The sequence below is a fragment of the Gasterosteus aculeatus genome, chromosome 12, assembly GCF_964276395.1.
Source record: "Gasterosteus aculeatus chromosome 12, fGasAcu3.hap1.1, whole genome shotgun sequence".
Taxonomy (NCBI): domain Eukaryota; kingdom Metazoa; phylum Chordata; class Actinopteri; order Perciformes; family Gasterosteidae; genus Gasterosteus; species Gasterosteus aculeatus.
In genome coordinates, this window is record NC_135700.1 from 13,363,363 (window position 1) to 13,370,460 (window position 7,098).

The 7,098-nt window shown below is 37.7% G+C and overlaps 1 long non-coding RNA gene across 1 annotated transcript; it reads right to left on the minus strand.

Annotated features, from left to right (window-relative positions):
• Window positions 1–302: 302 nt before the first annotated feature.
• LOC144385286 (uncharacterized) lies at window positions 303–6,587 on the minus strand. Its single transcript, XR_013451481.1, has 2 exons — window positions 6,400–6,587; window positions 303–620 (listed from the first exon to the last, which is right to left on the minus strand). It is a non-coding gene; the product is annotated as an uncharacterized LOC144385286 (long non-coding RNA).
• Window positions 6,588–7,098: the final 511 nt, after the last annotated feature.

A 7,098-nucleotide genomic window follows, 5' to 3' on the forward strand; every position in this document is an offset into this window, starting at 1 on the left:
CAGGATTTATGAAAGCTGACGTCTTTTCACTTGTTCAGGAGAGATGTTTTGCCGTCTTAACTACCCACCATGAATCTGCTTTAGGTTCAAATAAACATTTCTGATTTCAGAATTCTTCTTTATACTTCTATATTCTACATTCTGGTATTTGTTATGGGAGATGAATCTAGCAATGCAAATGCAAACAGTATGTGGCTATTTTACCCAATAAGTCCCTCTAAATAGCTTAAAATGAGCATTTGTTGTCTGAACACACACCTGCCTTTATGAAATGTTTAACTTAATAATAACCCATCATCATATTTCTTTTACATTACATTTATTTTGTACAGAGCAAAAAATATACATATTGTCAATTCATTTGAAATTAATCCAATGAAAGAAAACAGCAGCCTTTCAAATGTTCAAATTGAAATGCTAGATACTATTAAAATAAAAGATCATCAATTACAAAGACAAACAGTTTATATTATTTTGGCATTAGAGAGCTGGATCATGAATCAGGAATACATTCTTTCTTTCTGGCTCAAAACTCGTTCAAAACTCCATGAGATCTACGCGCTGAGACGAACTCTGAAGATCCTCCACAGGACGGCGACGTCAGCACCTTCATTCCTTTTCTAGAAATAAACATAAACGTGGACATCTGAATCAGCTTTACAATAAAACATTTATGTGCAGGTATAGACAGATACAAGGAGGCCTTCTGTGAAGATGTACAATGTATCATTGGGCACATGCACTCGTTCCTTAGCAGGTTTTGACGGGAGCCTGATCTGAGACCAGCCATGCCGCTGCCATATTCACCAAATTATATATAAAGGACAATTTAATCCCACTGGGAGACATGATAAGACCTTTTCTTTGCCAATTTTCACCCTCACTCTTATTCAAACCTTATTTTTATTCCTGCAGCTCCACAATGCAGGATTGTGCTTTCTTTTTTTCTCATGTTCTTTCATATCTTTTCTCAGTATGGCCGCCACCCCCGAGCCTCTCAGACAGCATGCAGTTTATGTAAATCACCAGCCTTTCATGCTCAAAGTTGAATGAGACCTCAACAAAATGCCCTCCCCCGACACACACACACACACACGCGCAGACACACACACACACACACACACACGCAGACACACAAACATTTCCTTATGTTTCAGTTCTCGTTTTTCTAATTAAATGGATTACCCGGGCTCTGAGAGGGGATGAAGACGAAGATGTGTGTGGGAGGAAGATGGCTGTGCGTGCAGGTGAAGGGTGGTGTTGGGATGGACACGAGTTTGCAAGAGTTAGCAGTTGGGATGGGAAGGAAGGGAGAGACGTGCAGTGTGTGAGAGGATGATGAATGTGAAACGTCTCGGTGTTCCCAGAGTCTGGGTCGTGTTTGAAAGGCCCGGGGTACTGGGGAGGGCGTGTGGGGGGGCGGAGGGGGCATATGCCCAGCTGTTGAGGCGAACCTGAGTCCCCCTCTTTCTCTCTGACAGGCTGTCCTTTTCACCAGTGCATTGCCAGGCTGTCCAGCCCGCTGCCATAACAACGCCACAGGCCCTCTGTCATAGTGGCACCATACAGACAGTCACTGCGGAGGGGCGGAGGGAGCGGGAGGAACCACAGAAGTGAATGAAGAGTCGAGACGTTTCCACCCATGTGAACTTGAACTTGACTGAGCGGCTGGCGGGGGAGGATGGAAATCCATTCCTTGGAGACTTCAGTGATTTAGTTCCCACACTGTTTGTGTATGTTGTGAAGCTTAAAGATCTGCTGTACATATCATGATTACATAATATTATATGAAACAATGAGTGAGTAAATCTTAGTATTAGTATTAGTTTATTTGGGATTATTTAAATTTAGATATGGTCGTAAAGGCTGGACAATGTGTTAATTAATTATGGTCAAATAAAGAAGAAAATAAAATGTTTGTGATTGGATTTTTTAAATTGTCCAATCATGAGAAAATTGAAAAATAATATAAATGTTATAATACATGAAAAAACAAGTTATATGAATCTATATTAACAATAATAATAATGATAATATTAGGAAGTGTGATAACAATTGATTTGTTTCTCCTTCTTGCACTATCACACGCCCACTGTTGTTATAAAACAATATTTTTACCATATAATTTCATTATATCATTACCAGTATTTCTACACAAAAAGATTGTCTTTAGATGTTTGGAGTTATCTTCAGAGACTGTTGAGATTATGACTGTGTGAAGCTGCAGCTCATCAATAATGCACCCAGTATATTTAGTGTATCTCCATCTATCTGCCACCGGGTCGGTGTGATGTGCTTGTTTGCTAAAGCCGATGAATGGCGAGCGGTCCACATTGGGGGTCTTAGCTGCTCAGACCCTCCCAACCATGAAGAGCCACAAACAAGTGATAACACGGTAATCGCGTTTATCCCCAGATTAAGACAGGATTGCAGCTGTGGTGTCCCTGTGGGAGGGAAAGGGGCTTCAGGGGCGTAAAACATACATCGTCCCGCCTTTACAGGAGCTCGCAGTCGATCGGTCTATCGCTTGTTTGAGTCTGGTGCTATTTTCACAAGCAGCGATTGTGTAGTGAAACCCGGATCAGAGGGACAATGTGGACGCTGGCTGCTCTTTACCAACAGGTCTGCTGCAGCTGCAGCAGCGACATGCGGCGGCTGAGAGGGCTACACTTCTGTTCATTTAGTGGCATATTACCTAACGGTCACTCATCGATTTACTTATATTTATTAACGGCTCATCCTTTTTTCAAAACTCCTTTTCAATTAGTTCCTCAATTCTTATATGAAATAAGATGTTTCTATTATTATTGAATACATAGGTACTCGTGCATCAATGCACACTTACTGTTGTATAAAGAGTCATGGGCAAATGTTTGAAGCTTACCCATTTTTAACAAGCACATAGGCTGATTAACACATGTGCTGTACTCACACAGTGTGTATGAGCTCATACTAACACCCAGCTTCACATCTTCCCCTCCCCCCCGAGCTGCTAATTATGGCCTGGCGTCTAATAAAGGAACAGTCACTATTTTTTTTCCAAACAGTGGCGTGAACTAAAAAACAATACTTGTGATGGTACACCTTTAAACATAGATTGTTTCATGAACTGGAGATGCACATGGAGGACAACAGACCTTTGATTGATTTGAACTCAATAGTCTTTTAAATCTTGCTACTTAACCTTTTGTGAAATGTCACATTGTTTTTCCAACTTGCGTGAATTTATATTTACAATTTTTAATAAAAAAAGGTAGACCAATGCACTGTGGGTTTTCAGTATTTGCAAACTTTAATGATGATTGTTGAATATGTCTATCTTTAACTCAACTTTATATGAAGGCTTATGTTCTTTCTCACCAGAATTTAAAACATGGCAATGTGGAGGCAGCTTTTAAAAAAAAAAATATATATATATATTTTTTTCATCTTTCATAAAACGAACTACACAACTTTGATTGTTTCAGGTGGGTGCTGGGTGCTTAGGAGGAACATGGTCTTCAGTGTTTCTTTGACAGCCCTGGCCGATGGCTAAAGATGTTTGTGTGCTTTTAATAGTAATATTATCTTTCTAAAGATACTTGAGAGGTTTAAGGAAAAAATGCATGACTACTGCTCCTTTACAAAACATCTTAGTGCCAATATATCGACTGTCCATTTTCTTCGCTTCTAATTGAATGTCCATATGTATGTATGGTTCGTGCTCTCCAGAGACAGAGATCCACTGTCTGTTGCTGCGCCTTTAAAAACTCTCTGTGCTCGTTTCTATGTAATTATGTTAATGCACCCAGCTAGTCTGCCTCCTATTCATTATCGGCGGGAGTTGCATGATTGTTTCCTTTATTTCCCATCACATAAAGCCACTATTGTTTTTGTTTTTTTTGGCAGACCTGCTCTATTCCAAAGCAATAGTCTGGCGGAGGGACCAATGGAGAGCGCTCGTGCCTGATGAAGACTTGCATCGCGTTGTGTGTGAGCTTCACACTGCGGATAAAACACACCGCTCTGCAACATCACACCTCAAGGATGCATTACTAAAACAGACCAGGTAGAACTTTCTGATAACGCTCAAATGTAATATAATGTTGAACTGTATGAGTCTGTCTCACACAATTAAGCCCGCAGACTTGTGTTTGGAAAGAGAAGACTGATGGACAGATGTTTGAGGTGGAGGTTAAGGAGGGAAGGTTATGTTTGCATAATCCTGCATATCTTATACAGCATATCTTTAGTCATCAGACACTGAGGTAGATGGTCTTTTTGGAAAAGAAAAAAAAGTGCAAAATGCACATTTAGAAACAATCTCCAGTTTGACTTATTTACTGGCAAATGTTTATTAATGAATTAACAAAAACAAGTAACACTGCTCCCACTTGTGTTTTACTCATCACCCTGGCACTTTGAGTTACTTAAAAAATATATATATTTCCATGTCCATTGTTCACGGGACATCCTTCAGGGGCTGTTTCTACACGTGATACACCTACAAGATATTAACAGTGAATTAACACAGGATGAGTATAATATGTAAAGACTGGAGGCCTGTGATTCTCTGACAAAGCATAAGGACACTAAGGGCCTTAGTCAAGGCCTAATGAGGCTTGGTTACATCATTATTATCAACTTGAATTACATTTAAGATAAAACAAATGTCCCCCATTACATTGAAATATTTTTTCCATTAACACAGAAAAAACACAAAAACATCTAAAAACAACTTGTGGTATTTACGTATGTGTTTTAGAACTGCACACCGTTTCCTTCTATTAAAGGAGTTGATTTATATATATTTTCTTTTACCATGTGTGGGTTTGATATGAGGAGAATATGGTCATATTGGATCTGACAGGTTCTCAGCAGTTTTTAATACCCTTTGTCCAGTGTTTAGAAAATAACACATACTGAATTAGATATCTGTTAATGATTTAAATTATTTAAATATCACTCTTTCTATTAGAAACAATAAATAATTTAACTTGCATAATTTGAATCAGGTCATTTTTGATAAGTACAGCCTCTCTGCTTATGAAAGATAAGAAGTTTTCTATTTGCAGTTTCTTTAAATATTATTTCCCCTAGTGACACAGTGGGAACCCTTTAATGAAATCAAATGTTATGAGAAAATGTTATGTTTAATTCAGTGCTCAGTATAGCAGTTTCATGTAGAGATTTAATGTAGAGATTTAAAAGGGTTCAGCACGCGACCTCACTAATGAGCTGCATCTCTGGAGTGAGATCACACTTGAACACAGCGCGGATTAGGGAGCTGATAGGCAGCTAACAACGGACCAATTAAAGCACCGCTATGTGCCAACACAACCATTTTAGAGGCAGCAGGGAGACTCCCTCAAGATGGCTTCCATCATGATGTGTTGGCAGTGAAGGAGGCTGACCTGAAAAATCTGACGCAGGCCCTTCTTTCAGAGAAGAACACGGCATGTTGCTCTAGGAACATGTTTCTATACCTTTGCATTTCTAACAGTTTGTGTAAAAATGTTGGCGGTAAACTGCTGCACAATCTGTGTCCGTAAATTAAATAATTCCTTACATTAAAGCAGTGTGTGTCATTCAAAAGAAAACAACGTCTTTTGATTCAAGAAACACTTTAGCTTTGCTATTTTCTTCCAAATCAAAATGGTTGACGTTTAACAACCGAGTTCAGAAATACAATATATTGCACAAACACCTGTTTTGATACTATTATGCAAATAAATTTAGGATGTCATGCAATTTTAAGAATTTAAAATGTGAAATGACCGATATCTGTATTTAAATTTATAATGGTTAAATAAATTAACGAAAGCATTTGATTTTATCAAAGCAATTGTAGTTAACTTTTTTGGTGTATTTCACTGTTTGTTCAGAAGCTTTGTGGACCACAAGCAAACAATGTATCAGCAGGGATTTCAATTTAAATTTTTTTATATATAATATAATATATATATATTTTTTTTTAATGCGTTTTTTTTTCTCTTTTGTATATTCCATCTATAGAAAGTCAATAGAAAGATTTGTTTCAGATTTGTTTAAATGATTTAAAAACATTCCTTATACATTTCTTTCTCTTTTTTCTCCGAGTGAAATCTTTGATCTTATATTATCCAAAGTCTTATTTGTTTCTCCCATATCAAGTCGAGTTATTTGGAATGTCATTGCTATTTGAAAGACTCACAAGAAACCAACAAATCACATTAAAAGGAATAAGATATGTAAATCACTGAGGGACATTTGAATTCGTCTGTTTTTGTTCCCTGTTTGGTGGAACTAGTAACTGCATTTCATTATCAAAAAATAGTTGGTGTGAATTGTTATTTTTGATTAAAAAAGTGTTTGGTTTTTTTTATCAAATATTCAGCTTGTTGCAGCTGTAAACAGTCCTATTAATAAAACACAACTCACCTGAAAGACGTGACGTCCTCTTGTGTGTGTGTTTATTTAACGCAGGAGCACTGAGGTTTGGAGGCCATTCCTACTTTCGGTTATCTAGCTTTATGATGGATGATTAACACTCATACAGCTAGATAACCAAAGACAGGAACAAGCTCCGTTGTCTACGCTGTAACAGCAAGAGGTACGTCTGAAACTTCCTGGGAACAAAGAAAAGGTGTTATGGAGTTAATGTTCATCTAATTACAGGCTTGATTTAACACTGCAGGAGCTTCAATGCAGATTTTGATTATAGAAAACCTGAAACACCTCAACCTTTAACCTTAAAAATGTTCACAGACTGAAACACACCTTTGAAGCCTTTCACACAAATATAATTATTTTAATTAAAATACAACCAAATGTTTTATTCCTCTTGTCAGTCACAGATCACGCCGCACCACTAAATTGGTAATTCAAATTTCAGACAAATACAGTAGCTAACTAATAATGGAAAGAGTGCACTAGAGTGACACAAGTGTCTATTTTTGAGCATTGTGTCTGCTGCCTTTCACAATGTTACTTGTAAAAATACTCCGTGCACACATGTAGTTTTTGGTCTCTGCATAACCCACTTTTCAGATATTCTCCAAGAGCTCCTCTTCACGCTGTTCTTATTGGGAGCAGGCCTTTGACATTTTAATTAGAAAGAAGTGATATTTCTTCATCAAA